The sequence below is a fragment of the Lathamus discolor genome, chromosome 18 (assembly GCF_037157495.1).
Source record: "Lathamus discolor isolate bLatDis1 chromosome 18, bLatDis1.hap1, whole genome shotgun sequence".
Taxonomy (NCBI): Eukaryota; Metazoa; Chordata; class Aves; order Psittaciformes; family Psittacidae; genus Lathamus; species Lathamus discolor.
Window position 1 is genome coordinate 1,484,126 of NC_088901.1, and position 17,112 is coordinate 1,501,237.

The window sequence follows — 17,112 nt, forward strand, 5'->3', positions numbered from 1 at the left end:
GTCCTTGGGGTGGGACAGGGGGACAAGAGGCCGGGTGCCATCCCTGGGGGCACCCACACCCAGAGCCATGGGTCCCAGCCAGCCCAGTGGAGAGGCCAGGGCAGGAGGCGGCTGGAGCCGGCTGGGCAGCCGAGGGTCCCGTGGGATGAGGCAGTGGCAGTGCAGACGCAGGGAACGGTGCTGGGCAGAGTGGGAAGCGCAGCGTGGAGGAGGGTGGGTGCCCACGGCTCGGACAAGGCCCGTTCCGGGGGGAGCAGTGGGTCCCATGGCCCCCTTGCCTGGGGCCGCCTGCTGAGAGGGAAGGTGGAAAGGGGAAGTGGCCGCAGGGCTTTTCCCGGGTTGCAGCGTGTGGGATGGGGACCAGTGGCAGCCCAGCAGTGAGGCCAGACCCCGCGGGCAGCTCCGGCCACAACCCAGGGGCAGCACTGGGGCAGGGATGGAGCTGGACCATTCCCAGCCCCGCAGCACGGAGCATCCCGCACCCAGAGGCACCCCCGGGGCTGCCACCACCCCCTGGGCAGAGCCGATCCTGCCCCAGGGGAGGTGTGAAGTGGCTCCATTCCCCACTGAGCTCTGAGTGTGATGTGGGGGGCAGCAGGCCCCCAGTGTGCCCCACTGCAGCCAAAGCATCGCTTGCATCCATGGCCCAGGGGCCAGCCCTGCTCTCCCACCGCTCCCCACGTCAGCTGCCTCCATTGCTCAGGCGTGGTATCAGCGCCTCTGATTTAATCCCTGCTGGGCAGATCACTGCTATTAAGCAGAATAAAGTACATTACCAGCTTGTATCAGCTCAGCTGTCAGCCAGAACCAGCCTCCCGAAAGAGATTTTCCCTTTCTTCTTTTCGTTCCCTAAAAAGAGAGAAAATATTGCCAGCCGTGTGGGATGCAGGATGGGAGTGCAAAACCTGCTGCGGTCTCTAATGGATCAGGAGAGCCGTTTAATTGCTGCCCAACACGCTTAATTCAAACAAACCTCCTACTCCAGCCATCAGCGATAGGGAGGGAGCAGCGGGCTCCCGGCCAAGCCACCCTGGAGAGGCAGGGTGATGGGGAGGAGACCCCTGGCAATGGTGCAGAGTTGATTACAGCGGCCGGAGCGGCTGCCCTTGAACAAGGCTCCTGGCACATCCCTGTAATTAAGGAGCAGGAGGATTCATGTCCCTTCTCGTAGGGACTGGGGAGCATGGGTGGGCATGGAGCGGGGAAGGACAGGGCGAGTCACGTTGCTGCCATTACTCATCTCGAACTGCAAGATGCCAAAAGGATGCTCAGGGGCTGCAGCTCCAGCACAGGAGAGCGCTGAGCAGATGGGCGAGAGCTTCCACATAAACCCTGCCTGACCCGAAATCACTGCCTCTGCAGTCCAGTGCCTGGTCGCTGAGGCACGAGCCAGCCCCTTGTATCCCAGCACCCCTTTGAGCCAGAGCATCGTCTCCCCGCTCCTTTCTGACAAGGGATCACCCTGGGATGATGCTCCGCATGAAACCAGCTGGGCAGGGGGATATTTGTGCCCCCCCCACACCCTCACTTCCCTGTGACCATGGTGCCAAGCAACACGTTTGATCCCCGCCGACTCGTGCCGCTTCCCAGCAGTCAGGCTGCGAGCGCAGCACGAGGATGTTTCTGCTCTAATAAACACCCCTGACAATAATAGAAAACCCATCAGCTTTTATCGGGAGAAAAAAATTGTATCTGGACATTATTCACTTGGAGTCAATAGCTGCAAAGGGAGCTGTTAGCCCAGGCTGGCGCTGACAGCAGGGACCTGCCCATCGCATGGAAACAGGCAAAGCCTCCAACAGATCCCTGCTTGCTCCCGCTGTACGGATACATCCCAGCCCTGCTCAGCAGGAGGACCCTCTGCAGCCCCCAGCCCTTTGACCTGGGATAAGCTGCAAGGGCCGTGCTCTGGAAAGGCTCAGAAGGGCTTTGGGTGCTCAGGCAATGGGGTGGGAGCAGCCGTGGGGCTGGAGCCCTGCTTGGAGCTGTTTGCATCTCATGTGCTAAAGGCTCAGGTCTGCAAGAACAAGAAATTCATGGTCAATTGAGTTGCAGCTAATCACAAAAGGCAATTAAGTGACTGCTTCTTGAGGGCTAGAAACATCTCCGATTGAAATCCAGTGACACACGGAAATAGAATCCAACCAAGCAGCCTCCAAAGTGCTTTATTCCCCATTATTTTCATTAGCTGCCTTGTAATTTGATTTGTCCTTCTCCTGCTGCTGCCTTCTTCCGTGGCCAGGAGGAGAGACAAATTAAGCAGCCTCAAGCTCCCAAAGCCCAGCAGTGTCCGTGTGGGTCAGGAGTGACGCACATCCTCCAGCTTACATAAAGTGACCACGTTTGTGCCCTGCAAGAGGGGACCAAGGGGCTGGGGTGCCCAAGCTGTGAGCCCCTGGCACCGCATCCCATGAATCCCACTAGGGTGCTGCTGGAATCACTGCAGCCGAGTGCTCCGGGCACGGGGGCAGAGCCCAGAGCTACAGACCAGGCAGGGCACATCCCATTGCTGCTGCGGGACAGGCTGTATCCGCAGAGCGGCACGCCAGGGATGGCACCGATGCTGCGGTCACACACCCGGGCTGGCTGGTGTCTCAGCTCCAATTCATCTCTCCAGGCTTCTCTGACAAAGCACATTAAAGTCTTTCCCTGCATCCCACTCTGCTGTGAGCCTGCAGCAGAGACAGCCGGAGGCGATGCCAGGCCCATCTCCTGCGCAGCTCTGTTTTATCTCCCTTGGTTTGCCTCTTTCTGCCTGCTTTCCCAAGGGGATTCTCCCCACTGTTTGCCCCAAGGAATCAGCCAGCACTGATCCCCACTGCTGGATTCAGCTGCCTCCCTGGGCTTGGGAAGGGCGGCTCTCCCTGGACACCATGGGGGTCCCACCGGTTGTGGTGGGGATGCTCCAGGCACCCGCAATGGTCCTGCTGCAAACTGGAGCCTGCTCAGGGCTTGGCCCAGGGGCAGGATGCTGCAGCTTCAGCATCATCCCCGTCCGGGTGCTCTTGCACCACGCTGGCATCCTCCCGCTGTTACCTGCAATTGCCTTGGAAGCTGCCAGGCTCTGCCGGGGCGCCTTTGCAAATGAAGAGAGCAGAAAACATCCAGGTCTGCATTTATCCCACTAGGAATTAATTCCCCCCTTCTTATTTAAAGGTATCAGTGAATGAGGCCAAGTTGTTAAGTGACAAAAGAAAAATGATTCTTGCCTTCCAGGGTTATTAAAATCATGTCCTACAATTTTAGCAGCCACAAGGAAACCCAGATAATGACAGATGATGATAATACATCTCCCGCGCAGCCTGGTCTGTAATGATACTGCCCATATCTCTTGTATTACCACCAATTACTCAGCGTATAATGAAAATGCACATCCATTCTGGAGAACTGCATTTGCTGCCTCTGAATCCAATTTCTCCCTCTCGTAGCCAGTGAAGGAGCTGGCTGCAGCTCGATGCTGGCCAGAGCCACCACCATGGCCAGGTTGGATGGGGCTTGGAGCAAGCTGCTCCAGTGGAAGGTGTCCCTGCCTGTGGCAGGGGTTGGAACTGGATGAGCTTTAAGATCCCTTCAACCCAAACCAGTTTATGACTGTATGAAAATGCACCCTTGAGGTTCTTCATCGTACGTGGATGGGTGGTGTGGGCCCTGGGCTCTGCACTGGGGGTGGCTGCATCCCACAGCAGCACTTAATCCTGGTAAAGCAGAGTGGGAATGGCTCAGCTAAAGGTGCCCATCTGATTACACACAGGATCTGCAGCACCTGGAAGCTCAGAGAAGGCTCTCCCTGGGTAAGATTAATGTAGGTACGTGTTTCATCAGGGTTCTATTATCTTTCACTTCATTCAGGTCGAAAAGCAGGAGACATCTTTTTAGATAAAAAACGATCTTTTTGGAAAAAATGAAAATACAGACCACTGTTTGGGGAGAAATGCACGCGTGTGCTCACTGTCGGCGCCTCCAGCTCGGCACTCCATGGCTCCAGACGGGGTGGCTGCGAGCGGGTCGCTAGAGTAAAGGAGCATCTAAGTGAGCATCTCAGATCGATGGAGAGGAGCTGGTGCTGGAAGAGGCCCCCAAAAGCCCCAAAGAAAGCCAGTTCTGTCCAGCAGGGCTCCAGGCAGCAGAATCTGCCTCATTATGTCTTAAATTAAACGCCTTTGTTTTTCCATAACTCTGTGTAATCCATACGTGTGTGTTTCAGACATAATTAACAGCCCCTCGTGCTCCAAACCACTCCATTGTGGAGTGCCCGTTGCCTCCTCTGAACAGATTGTGCCTCGCAGCACAGATTTAAATGAGCTATTAAAGAACATAGGTGCATCTATTAATTATTTCATAAATATTAACGAGCCCTTAACGGCTGCAACCCTGAAATAACACGTTCCCAGGGAGTTAATGCTTCAAAAGGCTGTTAACTACACTGACCACGGCGCTGGTGGGAGCTGGCATGATGGCACAACACAGCGGGGCGCTGATGGAGATTAGGAGCAGTGCCAGGGCTTGCTGGGAAGCACACATGGAGCAGGACCAGTGCTTGCTGCTGCGCTCGGATCCCTTGGCAAAATCCCTGCATGGAGACTGCTCCGTGTCATGAACGGGGCAGGATGTGGATGAGGGACTCTGCAGCAGCGATTGTTGGATGAGGTTCCCTTAAATCCACCTCTTGGAACTGCCAGGGTGAATCCTGCCGCCATCACCCGTGTTGGGAATAGAGAGCCAAATCCATAGCTGCACCGGAGCTCACGGGGAGCACATTGGGGCTGCCCATTGGGAGCTGCAGGTGCGTGTCTGGAAACCGATGCGCTGCATCACACACGTTATCAGCCAAAATAAACCCGAGAACAGGGCACTGACCTGGGGGGAGGCTGGCACAGAGGGACACGCAGGGAGAGCACCTTCCTTTGTCCTCTGCAGGTCAGACCTCAGGTGAGGATGGAGCTGGGATCACCTCGGAGATGGGTGGTGCTTGAGGTGGGCTGCAGCACCCACGAGCATGAAGCAAGGTCCGCACTTCCCACCCAGCTTCTTGCAGACAAGAACGGCCCCTTCACAGCTCCTTAAATCACCCTGGGCTCGTTCTCGCTTCGTTAAGCAGCCCAGCTGCAGCAGCAAGCAGTGTTATGGGATAATTACCTGGCATTAGCAGCACTCCAGCAGCTGGGAATGTCGGCAGTAGCTCTGCCGTGTCCCTGGGGTGTGTTTAGTCTGACCTGCCTTTCATGCAGATACAGAGATGCTGCTATTAGGGCCAGGAGAAGTTATGGCCTTGAACTATGCACAACGGGGGCAAAATGCTGAGCCAGGGCTGGGATGTAGACAGGGACCCTGGGGGCTTGCAGGGCTGGACACTGAGAGATGGATCTGGAACCATGGATTTATGAACCCCTTTAGAAGAGCAAAGCCCAGCCCATGCTGCCTGTGATGTGTTACAGAGGATGCATCCTGCACCCACTGCTGCTTTGCCTTGGTGCATGGGGACCCCTGGGCCCAAAGGGCTGCCAAAGGGACTGGTGTTCAGGGGATGGAGAAATGGGGATGCCTTTGGAAACCTGGGATGACACCGATCCATTGGGGCAATTAAACCCTTTCCGGCCTTTCCTTAGCAGCCTTTTGGCATTTGATTCTTCCTGAGTTACAGCATCCTCTTCCCTGGGAGAAATTTGTAGCTATGAGTTTTACACAGTAGAGCACAATTATCTCCTTACATAAAGCAAGAGACCTGAATGGCAGCTCCCATCTGCACGGGAGCTCCAGGCAGGGAGTTTCCAGCCCAGGAGGTCTGATGAATTCCCTTTGGCTGGAGTTTGGGAAGCGAGGAACACTGTGGGGCTTGGCATGTTTCCATTCCACCCTGCAAACTGCCATGGGCAGAGCAGGATTCCTCTGCAGCGCATCCCTGCCCTGCATGAGTCCCCAGGCTGGACCACGGGATGCTCCATCTCAAATCTGCTCCTCCTGCATCCCGTAACTGAGACTGCTTCGTCTCCTACCGGTGCTTTATCACCGTTCTCAGAGCCTTGGCCTGGCAGCCCACCCCAGGAGCGGCTCCACATGAATATTGATGGGGCGGCGGGATGCAGGGGGGGAAGCACCCGCTAATTTAATCAGGGTGACAGGAATGGGGCTCCCTGGAGGCGCGGCGCTGCCGTTCCCGCACATTAACATCACTTTGTGTCACAAAGCCTGTTTCTGATGTAGCTTGCCAGTAAAATAATCAGCATCTCCGGGGGTAAAGAGGAATTTGTTGCTCATCTATTATGATACAGATGTCGCTCCTCAGCTGTCATTAGCGCACAGGAGGAAAGTCTGGTATCGTCACAACTGTGGCATGGATGAGAAACACATTCTTGCCTTTCAAAGGCAATAACCGGCTTCTGACATGCAGCGTCCGACGGGGGTGATGGGTGCTGCAGAGCCCACCCAGCGCCATGGGATGCGATGGGCTCGGTCCCTGGCTGAGCAGAGGCTGATCATGGCCTCACAGCTCAGTGCTGGCGGAGGAGGAGTGCTGGGACAATACACAGCCTTAATTACAACACCTCTCCTCGACGAGTGCAGTCATTAGAGTTAATGGATTGGTTTGTGTTAACGGGATTAAGGCATCCCCACAGCCAGGAGGGAGCCAATGGCAGCAGCAGGAGCTGGGTCCTTGGCCAAGCTTAGGAGAAGGTGCCAGAGCACAAGGAGACACCAAGCCCCTCACCTCTGTGTGATCGGGGGGCGATGGTCAGTGCTCCGGGCAAAGGGAGCCTGCCAGGATGAGGAGCAGCAGCTCAGGAGCAGCGTGTGCTTGAGGCACCCAAAGGATGAGATGTCCCGGTTTAGCCCTTGCCTTGTGTATTGAGAGTGCATCCTGGGCTTATCCCTCAGGAAAGGTGCAGGGACAGTCCCAAGGGAGCTGCGGGAGGGCACAACTGGAACCATTGGATGGGGTGGGATGTCTTGGACCAGAGTGGACCCAGCTCCCAGCAGCATCTTGGGGTACCACATGCCTGCCAATCGCAGGGGTTGACACTGGGCTGGGGGCAGCTCAATGCACCCCCGGATGTAGTGAGTTTGGAAGCTGTCTGCCTGTCCTGCTCTTGCTGTGGTTTATCGATATAGAGCTTTGCAGCTCACCTTCAAAGCCTCTGGACTCCACAGTGAGCAGCCCCACTCGATTCTGCTCATGCATCTTTAATCAAGTGAGAAGATGAGGCTGTTGTCTCCTTTCCACTGTCTGGTTTCAGAGATGGGTGAGGCTTTAGATGGGCTGCAGCACCCATGAGGTTTCAGAGACCAGGGTAACAAACCCAAATCTCCTCCTCAAGTGGACACAGAGGGGCAGCCACTGCTCTTCTCCCCCAAAGGCCCCATGGACCAGCACTGAGGGGCACACAGGGCAAAGCCAAGGGAGCAGGAGCCAGGCTTTACCTGTGCGGGAGCAGCGATGATCTCCCCGTCACCACCGTTTAAGCATCAAGCACTAAGAGGAGCCAGACAAGCGCTTGCAGGGGCTTAAACCTGACCTGTCAAAATGCAACTCCATCATCGGCTCTAACAGGGTCTGGATGAGGAAATGGGGGACAGCAGGGAAAGCACAGGCACCGGGGTGGGAGCACAGGGGATGCGCCGGGTTGGTTTTGGCTTTATTTTATTATCAGGTAAAAATTGCTATGGCAACTCCTGCAACAGCCTTGCTCCTGGGAGGTGGTGCGAGTGAAACTTGCCACTCATCAGCTGACAATGTTAATCTGCTGGATTTACATCGTAATTAATGTCAAGAGGCAATCTACAGCTTGAGCAATCAGAGCTTCTGTGCAGAAAGGCAGACTCCGCAGACAGCAGTTTGCCACTGCGCGTAAGGAAGGCGTTTAACCCCTTGTGGGTTTTCCCCTGGGCGCAGAAGGACCCAACATCCAGAGCTCCCACACCCCAGTGGGGTGCACAGGAAACCCCAAGCACCAGCACCCACTGCAGCTCCCATCGCTCTCCTGGCCTTCAGCTCCCCAGTGCCTCTTTGCCCATCATCAGCTCTTCCCTGAGCAGAAAACCCTGCTCAGGTCTGGCCTTTGGTACCCAAGAGACATCGTGCATCTTCTCCCTGATGGAATCATTAACGCAGCACATTGCAGGCTCTGTGTCTAACAAAGCCATTACCCCCTTGCTGCTGTGTTGGGGTTCACTCTGCCTCCCCCAGCATCACCCCAGCTTCTGAGGCAGAAGGAGCTGCTCCAGCCCCAGGGCAGCTCCTGCTCGTTCTGCACCCACCTTGTCCCCCTGCCCCAGCCATTCCCATCCCGCATCCACTGGGAAATCCACACCCAAATCCTTTGGGAAGGGGACCTGGAATCTGGTCCTGGAGGAAAGAATGGGGGAAGCGAGGGAGGCTGGACCAGCTTTCCACCGGTGCCAAGGGGCTGCTCCCATCCTCTGCTGCACCCTGGGACAGGGATCAGTGTCTGCTCGCAGGAAACGCTGCCAATCCCAGCATTAAGCTGTTCCTGCAGCCTCCTCTGTAAAGAATAAAGCCTGGCTGAATCCAGCCTCCGTTCTCTCCTTTCTTCCTCCATCCTTTTGGCTGGAGCCAAAAACTTCAGAGGAAGAGGAAAAAAAACCCATCTAATTGATTTCTTCCATATTAACAAGTCAATCACCAGGGTGGGTGTTTTAATGCCTCATAAGCAAGCTTGACGTGTCTGTTAATTAAATAGCCATCCCAGCTCTAATCCACTGCAAGTTAATCATTTGGGGAATTAAAAGGTGTCAGTGCTGAATACCTCATTACTGTAAGTGCTCCCTGCCCTTGCTCGCAGGAGCTGAGCTCTGCAGCGAGCTCTTGGCACATCCAAGCCATGAACGCCCCGAGCCCCCTTCCCCTGCCCACCCTGGACCACTCGCACCCTGCTCCCCGCTCTGAGCTCACAGCACCGAGGCTGCTGCAGCCTCCCCATGGGCACCGAGCATCCTCCTGCGAGGGCTGGGGCAGACGGGACGAGACAGATTTGGGGTAACAAACGGGTGTTTTGGGGTTTTTGCCCAGGCATACGTGGCAGGGTGCACTGGGCACCAGTTTGCACTGGGCAAAGGGCTTGGGTTTGCTCCTCAAAGGCGCAGCCGTGCCCTGGGCTGCAGGTGATGGAGCAAAGCCCATTTGCCCACAGCAGCGTGGGGCGGCCGCGGTGCCCCGTGGCGATGGTGTGAACCGCAGCCATGGTTTGGCTGAACCAGGAACCCCAGAGCAGCGCGTGAGGAGTCAGGAATCCCCTGCTCCCCTCCCCGTGCTCTGGCACAAGAGCCGCAGGGAGCACTCGGTATTTTTCCCTCCTAGATACAACTGACGTGGGCAGAAAGCAGCTGCCACTCGGAGCGGGGTGCAGAGGCCAACTCCATTAAAGCTGCTGGAATTGGTACATTTGACACAACAGTGGCTATAACTTACAGCGGAGTATGAATAATAGAGCTCTGCGCTCAGACCCACGAGTGGAACCCATCTGCTCGTTGCATCGCCTTCTGCACAGGAACGCAATCCACAATCAATTCCCTGGCCAGGCTCAGCCTCTGCTCCCCTCCTGTGCTCGAGCAGCTCCTGCCCCTGGATAAACAGCCCCCAGGTCCCATCACCGAGGTGCTGAGGCTCTGACTGACTGCAGTGTCCTGAGGCAATCGGCTCAGCACCACAAATAACAGCTGGGAAGCTGGGGGCTGCAGGAAGATGCTACCCAGGAGGGCGAGGATGGCAATGGCTGCACAGCACACGGGGACAGAGATGCTGAGGGCACCAGGCCCCTGAAGGAGCCCATGGGCGCTGGCTGGGGATGGAGACGTGTTCAGGGACATCCTGCTGGATGGGGACCAGGGGCTGGGGGCTTTGTCCGAGGGGTGGTTGCTCAAACCGGGCTCAGTGTGTGGGTAGTCTGTGGCTTTGGGTTATGAAGAGCTGCCACTTGTCCTGCAGAAGCGCTGAGCAGAGGTGCCCTGCCCAGGGATGCTCCCATGCTGCCTCCATCCATCACCACCGCACAGGGCTTAGTGGAGATGGGTAATGTGGGATTGCTGAGCAACAGAGCCTCAGGATCTGCACATCCTGGGGCTGGAGCACAGTGGGACCTGTGGAGCATCCTCACAGGGGCAAGGAGGATGAGCAAAGCCCCTTGGTAGGGAGGGATGGGCAGGGAGATGCGGGAGGGCACCACAATTCCTGCCAGCTCAGGGGAGATTTCAGGCTCAGCCACTGCTCTGCAAGCGGAGGAGCCCCAGGTGCTCAAGGAGGGGTCACAGGCTCGGGTTTGTGATGGGCTCCTGACACCGGGGTGGCTGCGGCTCTTGTGGTGAGGGGTTCCCTGTGCCACCAGCGCAGGGTCCGGCTGCCGGCACCGTGCGCTGCCCTCCATCATCCTCACCTCCGCGCTGTTTGTACAGCAGGAGACAGCACTTATCCATCTTGCAAAACGCCTTTGTCAGAGGAGCCGGGGAGCGCATTAGGAGGTGGAAGGGGTGGAATCAGAAAGCACCAAGCACACGGCGTTTAATAACTATAGGGAGAAGTTAAGCTTGACACCCGTCCCCTCCACTTAGGCTCAGGGAGTCCCTGCGGAGCACAAACATCTCCATCGCCTCCGAGCCACGAAGGCAGGGGGATAAGCACAGGTTCATGTGGAATTAACGCAGCTTGGAAAAGGGATTCCAACCTCCCCAAGCACCAGACTGCTCAGGTTAGCAGGGGCACTGGCTCCATCCCTGACAGCTCCCAGATTCCTGGTTGCTGGCCTTGGGGCACTCGGTTTCCAGCAGGGCTGGAAGCGCTCTGCAAACTGAACGCAGTTTATTTGCTCATCGAGCTGTTTGTCTGAGCGGTTTGCTGTGTTTGCTTGCGTTACCTGCTCTGTTCGTTGACATTTAGCTGTTAATGTATGGGGGGTTTATGCTTATCGATTGCATGTTCTCTGCTGGCACAGCCCAGGGGTGCAGGATGGGCTGGGGGAGCTGCTCTGCCCAGCCACAGCCCCAGGGCTGGCCGCTGGTCCCCCCTCACTGGGGACCCACAGCACAGCTTCGCCTCCCTCCTGCCCCGCTCGCAGTCAAAGTCACCCCATCCTCGGTCTGTTCACGTCCGTGGAGCTGGCAGGCGAGAGCCGGCTTGGCAGGCGCGTGCTGGTGGAGGGGACGGAGCAGCCTGTCCTGCTGGAGCAGCCGCAGCCTGCGAACAGGGGAGGGAATGTCAGCGTTCCCGGGATGCTGCGGTGGGGGCTGATGAGAAACCTGGAGAGGGGCTTGGGACCAGGGCCTGCAGGGCCAGGCCAAGGGGAATGGCTTGAACCTGCCCGAGGGGAGACTGAGCTGAGCTCTTAGGCAGAAGCTCTTCCCTGGGAGGGTGCTGAGGCGCTGGCACAGGGTGCCCAGAGAAGCTGTGGCTGCCCCATCCCTGGCAGTGCTCAAGGCCAGGTTGGACACAGGGGCTTGGAGCAAGCTGCTCCAGTGGAAGGGGTCCCTGCCCCTGGCAGGGGTTGGAGCTGGAGGAGCTTTAAGGACCCTTCCAACCCAAACCATCACATTTCTGCCTTTAACACTGGCTCCTTGCACTGCCTGGAGCCAAGACCCCCCTGAGGTGTGCGGGGCCGCTCTGACCACACCACCTGCGACACGGAGCTCCTGCAGCCTGGGGCAATCACACCTGAACCAGGGAGCTCGGGACAAACCCTCCCTGCATCCTCCTGCCTGGATGCGCATCCCGAGCTCTCCCTCGGCTGCTCGTGCCCCGGGAGGTCCAGCTCCATCCCGGCCGTGGGGCTCCCTTGCACTGCAAAGCCACAGCTCGGAGCGGAGCGGCTCCGGGAGCACCGCTCTCCCCGCCCCGAAGCTCCCGTTGAGCTGCGCAGGGTCTGTGCCAAACCCCTCCGCGGTCTCGGAGCTGCAGGGCTCGGTGCTGCAGCCAGGGAGCGCGATTGCGACGTGGAACTGCTCATCCCAGCGCCCAAGCTCCCTTAGCGACAGGAGCAAACGAGCTCGGCCCAGCGCGGCTCAGCCTCGAACAAGCCGCAGAGCGCACCCAGGCCCTGTGCAGGTGCCTCCTGCAGTGCCCCATGGGGCAAGGGCCATGGTGACATTGCAGTGCATGAGGTATCCCACCCCCCGATGTGCTCCCATCCCCTGTGCCCTCCCAGCCCCTTCATGGGGGGAAATTCCTCAGGGGTGATTGCACTCCCCTCCGGTGCACCCAAGGCAGGATGCTGCGTTATTAACTCGCAAGAGCTGGCAGAAAAGCAATCGTGGCTGTTTCCCCAAGCCTGAGTCCGGGGTAATTGATCTGAATGGGAAGGAATTGCTGCTCTTTATTGTCAGTTAGGAGATGATCTTCCAGGCCTTCCATAGTGATCTCATTTCGGGCTGTCCAACCAGACTTCGGAATTAAGAGATAAAGTTGTTTAAAAAGACTCCAGAGCTCTTTGAAAAAAACCCTTATAACTCTTTCTGTTTAAATGCGATTCTTCTGTCAGCGCTTAAGCTCTGTGCTATGAACGCTTCGAGTGGGGAGATGCGCAAGGAGTCAGGTTTAGTGTGAGGTGTCCCTGCCCATGGCAGGGGGGTTGGAACTGGATGATCTTGAGGTCCTTTCCAACCCGAACTGTTCTATGATTCTGTGATTCTAGGTTTGACATCCCCAGCATCCCGGTCCCAGCACAAGCCCCCATCACCAGCACCCAGTGGGGTGCAGGCACTGAGGGTGCTGCAGCACCAGCCCGGGGGTCTCAGAGACCCCCTCAGCCAGGGCAGGGGGAGGTCATTGATGGATCCGTGAAGCTCCTGTTGCAGAAAGCACAGCACCCAGGCACAGAATCAGTGCTGAAATGAAGCAGCTTTCCTCCCCCCTTTAAATAGCTCTTTTAAGACTGTTTTCAGGTGAAATTATTCAAGGCCAAGGAGTATTATGGGGTGTGATGCTGTTTGAGCTGTTCTGCTCCCAATAACAGAGCTTCCTCCCCGGTGCTGGGTCTTGGTCTGTGAATCACCTCATCCTAAACGCAGGAGAATCCAGTTCTGCCTCTATACCCGAGCTCTGAGATGTGAAATGAGACACAAAGAGCCGCAACACTTGCAGTAAACCCACGAGAGGTGGCAGTGCTGGCGGCAGGATTTTGGCCCACGCTTCACAGGAGCAAATACATCAAGTGGGTAGAAACAATAATGTTATCAAAACACAGGCTTTGCTTCATAAATACGTCCAGGCTGGAGTGAAAAACGCCGCGGCAGGAGGAGGGAGAGCAGTCAGCACAATGCTTCCATTGATTGAGATGCCAATCACAGCAGGGCTGCCGTCAGCTCCAGCAGCACCAACAGCAACAGGTCCCAGCTCCTGCCAGTGCAAATGAAAACCCTTCAGCAGTAATGGCTGTGGATGCTGAATGTCTCCGATGCTCTCACTGCTCCCCATCATTAGCTGTGATTGGTGCTTTCCTCACGCTCCTTTGCTCCAGGTTCATGGATATGTGTTTTATCTCTAATTAAAGAAAACTTCTGCAATGACACACACAGATCTCATGGGAGAGAAGTATCAGTCCTCGAACTGGTGCTGAGCCCCATGTGCCCAGCCTGCTCCCAAAGCCCATTCGCCTTCCGGATATCCAGCACCATTTCTCCCACCTTGCAGTTAATGGAGAAGTTGCTGGTGTTCACAGCCACTCCTCCCAGACCAGCACTCACTCCTGAGGCCATCCCAGTCCCCATCTCTGTCTGTCCTGGTCCCCATCGTGGTCTCCATCCCTGTCCATCGTGGTGCTCTTGTCTGTCTGTGCCAGTCGTCATCATAGTCCCCCACTATGTCCATCCCTATCCATCCCAGTCCCTGTCCCCATCCCCATCCTATGGAGCCGGGGACTCTGGCAGCAGCTATAAGTGATGCTGTGGGGCTGGGCTGTGGTGTGGGAGCCCCGGCACCCTCTGGACACAGCTCTTCCTCCAGTGCTCATGATGCTTTGCCGTTGGGAAGCGCCTTGCTGGGGATTACACTGCTGAATGTGCTTAATGCTCTCTTCCTAACGGAGTCCAGCTCCGCCTGGCCTGCACGCCTGCCTGGAGAGCACACATATTTTCCTGATTAGTTTTCAATTAATGGCCTCAAAGTCTTTCTGCCTGAGCGGTGGTAGAACACTCTTGGTGCATGGATCAGCATGACAAATAAGACTGAATGGGAATCTCTGCTTAAACCCTGGTATGGAATTAGACTGGAAACTGCTGCCCAGGAGCTTGGGGGGGGGGGAGGAAAATCCCTCATGTTGAAATCACCCAGCAGTGGGAGGAGATGGATCCCCCATCAGTGCAGAGCCAGCGGGACCCTGGCTGCCGTGGCTCAGAGGACGAGGCTCTTTATCCCCAAACTGCCTCACTCTGTAACCCCAGCGGGGCTCTGCGCTGCTCCGGGACCTCCCTCCTGCAAAGTCAACGACAACAAAGCCCAGGCTTTGGTTGAATTAATTTTGCTTCAAACCCAACAGAAACTTGCAAGGAAAAGAATCAATTATTCACTAAGCTCGAAAGATAATAAAGATAAAAATTAAGCTTGGATTTCGAGACAGAAAATAGTTCCTCTGCTGTTCAAATATAAATTAGGAGTGCACATAAATGCTACGCGACTCAAAATTCATTTTAATTTCTAAGCAGCCATGCAATATTCATAGTCACATAAGTGATTTCACATCTCACCCCTGAGATGACTGCGTTAGCACTGGAGGTAAATAGCTCCAGCGTAAGACACCTGGAGCACAGAGGAGCTACCCAGCCTCTTCTTGAATGGATGGCTTTTGCTGAAAGGATAAATCATGGAATCGTAATTGTTTGGGTTGGAAAAGACCTTTAAGATCATTGAGTTCAACCATTAACCTGGCACTGCCGCATCCACTACTAAGCCATGCCCCCAAGCACCCCATCCTGCAAATCCCCCTTGGATTGTGTGACTCCACCACTTCCACAGCTTCAAGTTGATGGGATGGTCTGGGGGGAGCTTGCTCATTGCAGCCGCCAATTCAAAAGCACAGAGGAAAATCCATGCGGGCGGATGGACCTGCCTGCAGTGATGGATCCTGCCTCCAGCCTCCAGTCGGCTCTGGTCTGGTCTCTGTAACTGCCCCTGTCACTGCTGCTGGCACCCAGACATCGTGTCTTTGGGAAAGCAGAAAGAATTATTAGCATGCTACAGATTTATGTCACTTGACAGCTATTGCCTCCCTTGGCATTCACAGTGCTCAACCCCAAGCTGTCCCTCTCCCTGACCAGGACTTTGTCCTGCCTGCGGAGACTCCAGTGTCTGCCCCTGGTTCCATCGCACAGGCACAATTTTACCTGCTTACTGCAGCGGTTGTCCTCTGAAACGGGACGGACCCATTGACTTCTGTCTCCACTCAGGCTTTTTCCATGGCAGCCTGAGAGGGATGGGAGATGATGGGAGATGGGAGATGGGGCTGGGGGCACTGGGAGAGCTTCCCTCCTCACTCATCCTCCCGGGCCTGGATGCGGAGCTGTCCATGGCCCCAGATGGCAGCTCCAGGGGCACTTCCGTTGGGATTTTCAGCTCTGGCTGGTCTGGCTGTTGATGGCATTGGTGCAGGGCGGGCGCCTTGGGATGCACATCTGTGTGTGTGTGTGGGTACCACTGAGCGCTGAAGCCATTTGTCTCTGGAACAGCACGAAAACAAGAGGGGAAAAAATATTATCTGCATTTTTGCCACGTATTCGTGTAAGTGTTGTGCGGGGAGGAAATAATTGTGGGCAGAACAAATGAGTTTGTCGTGAAGAAGCTCGCTGCTGGAACGCGGAGATGCAGATAACGCAGGGGAAGCTTTGGAACCAAATGCCCAGCTGCACTGACAAGGCCATTTTTGTAAGTGCTGCTCAGAACAATTTAAACAATTAATGTTAGCATTTAATGGACACTTGCACTATCTGCTGGAGCAGAAATGAGGACGTGCCTTCCATTACCTGCCACGCTTCTCCTATTCCTCATCTCCTCACCACCATTCCCCGCGGGCGAGACAAGGCGTATGTTAATCAAAACCGCAGCACAGCTGAAAAAAAAGAGGGGAAAAGGGAAAAAAAAAAGGTGGATTTCGTGTTTTTGTTGGCCCTGTTTTCCACAGAGGGAATGTGATACTTGACTATTTACAAGTAGAAAACCGTCAGGGGATACAACAGCTATCCGAGAAGGAAAACAAACCAGCTGCAGCCGCGTGTAGTACAAACAGAGGTGGGAAGTGAGCCTGCTTTGTTTTTGCCCGTTAATCCATGTAAATTGGTCCCTTGTCCGTGGAGAGAAGAGGAACGTGGCTCACAAAGCTCCAGCCCTTGAGAGCAGGAATCTGCCACCAGCTCCTCAAGGACGAGCACGCTGAGAGCTGCCCAGCTTGGCTGCCCTGCTGTGTCCTATGCCGGTGGTGGAGCGTCCTCCACATCCCACCTGCAGCTCCAGGCAGGTGATATCCGAGGCTCTGGGATGCTCCAGCCAAGATTCAGGGCTGCATCACCACCTCCTGCTCTCAATGTCCACTGCTCCCAACAATGGTGCACAATTAATTCTGTTGCTCACTCCTGCAGCACAATGATTACAGTGGGAGCATCCTCCCATGCAGACGGATGTGCCCTCCAGCCTTGCTGGTCCCCACCATCCTGTCCAACCCTCACCATCCCTGCCTGATCCCCCCATCCCTGCCTGATCCCCCCATCCCTGCCTGGACCCCCATCCCCGTTGACCTCTCTCCGTAGATGGCAGCAGCATCCCATGGTGTGCACAACACGCGGTGCCTCAGTGATGCTGCTTGAGCGAACGCTGCCGTCACCCTGAGGATGCCAAACGTGGGCTGCAGAATGGCTCCTGGCCCTGGGCAAGGAGGTCTGAGAGGGTTTCGGGGGGAAAGAGGCCGACTGAGAGGGGAAGAAGCCAACCATTGACCATGTTCAACCGCAACTGCCTTAATTTGCTTCTTTGGGTAATGAGGGGCAGGCTCAGGAGTCCTCCTGCTCCTGCCATTTGCTCGCTATCAAGGCTGCGAACCTCCTTGATCTGAAAATGAGTATTTTTCTTGACAAATCCTCCTGCTGCCTCTTTTCCTATTAATCTCCCTCTGTCTCTTCAGAGCAAAG